This window comes from Benincasa hispida, unplaced genomic scaffold (assembly GCF_009727055.1).
Source record: "Benincasa hispida cultivar B227 unplaced genomic scaffold, ASM972705v1 Contig491, whole genome shotgun sequence".
NCBI classification, from domain to species: Eukaryota; Viridiplantae; Streptophyta; class Magnoliopsida; order Cucurbitales; family Cucurbitaceae; genus Benincasa; species Benincasa hispida.
The window spans coordinates 250,963-252,431 of record NW_024064879.1 but is presented as its reverse complement, the minus strand read 5'-3'; the positions used below and the strand labels follow the sequence as shown (position 1 = coordinate 252,431).

Here is a 1,469-nt window from a genome sequence, read left to right as displayed (position 1 = left end):
TTTCAACTCATGTGTTCATCGTTAGTACCAACGCATAGTTTGTCCTTGTCTTCAACACTTAGCCTCTACAAGCCTTGGTTGCTACTCATGCAACCTTATGCGTCCACACTTCTCTATCAATACATGCCTACACTTTGCTTCCATACAATTAATCTCATCACTTTAGTTTTACTTCCTTTAATTTAATCTAGAAAACCCATCTCGACCCTTTTTTCAATTAATTTATGAACTTGAGTAACACATTATTATTATTATTATTATTATTATTATTATTTGTAATGAATACGTTTTATTTGAAATTAAACAAATTAAACGGCTATATGACTGGCAACCGGCAACGGTTACTTCTTTTAGGGTGGCCGGTGAAGAGGTTATAAAAGGGGGAGCGGCCCTCTGCTTTAATTCAAAATTCAAATTCAAATTTCTTCCTCGTCTTCTTCTTCTTCTAATTAAATACTAATTTCTTTTATGTTCTTCTTATTTTGGTTAATATTTTGATCTATGGAAGAACCACCCTCTGTTTTTCTCTTCTTCTAAACCATATGATGGATGGTATGTAATTAAAACTCTGTGATCTCTTCTTTAATTTACTTCTTCTTCATTATTAGGTTTTAATTAATTCTCTAATCAATCTTCAACCAAAATTAGGTGATAGAATCCCAAAATTATGCACAACAAATTAAGGAACATTCATTCCTACGTATCATAAGTAATTTATCCTTGTTATTGTCTTCAATTTTAGTTAATTAACCTTACTTATATGCACCAATCCTTTCCTTGTTTAATTAATCATGATTATTATTGTAATTATACATCATGGGTAACTTAATTTCAGATTGACATTGCTCAAATTGGATGAAAGTTGAAAGAGGGATTTAATATACATACCCTAAATCCATCTCTCTGCCTTCCCCTCTCAGGTTTTTCTATTTCATTCTTTGTCTCCTCTTTTTTTTCTTAAATATTATTGTTAACTCTATGACTTTTTTTGGATTGTTCTAATTTCTTCTACTTTCACTTTTATATTTTATTTGATCTCTTCGAATATATTTTTGTTTCTTTACACTTTGCACTGAGGGTTCAAAAAATTTGAACCCTTTTTCTTTTATGTGAGATTTTTTTACTACGGATTGTTTAATGGATGTTAGATTTGGTCATCTTTATATCTGTGCTTTGTAGTTTTGTGAATGTATAAGTCTTAGTATTTCTTATAACTCAATACTTTCTTACTTTTATATAATTGTTTTATTTTGTTTTATTCATAGTGTATGTTTCATCTCTTATTTCTCTTATGTTTCCTTTTGTTTGACATTTTTTTCTCTAAATTCTCTTGTGAGGGATTTTTTTTTCAACTTTCTTGAAAAATTATGGATTGTTTTTGATGTTCTAGTTTCACTCTATTGTTATTCTTGGTAGATTTTTTTCTTCTACTTTTAAAGTAGAATATTGCATTAATTTTCTTTCGGACC

General features: G+C 29.1%; 1 long non-coding RNA gene across 1 annotated transcript; it reads left to right on the top strand.

The window, feature by feature from the left end:
- Nucleotides 1–412: 412 nt before the first annotated feature.
- On the top strand, nt 413–920 carry LOC120069547. The gene is made up of 2 exons (XR_005479574.1): nt 413–552; nt 836–920. It is a non-coding gene; the product is annotated as an uncharacterized LOC120069547 (long non-coding RNA).
- The last annotated feature ends 549 nt before the right edge of the window (nt 921–1,469 follow it).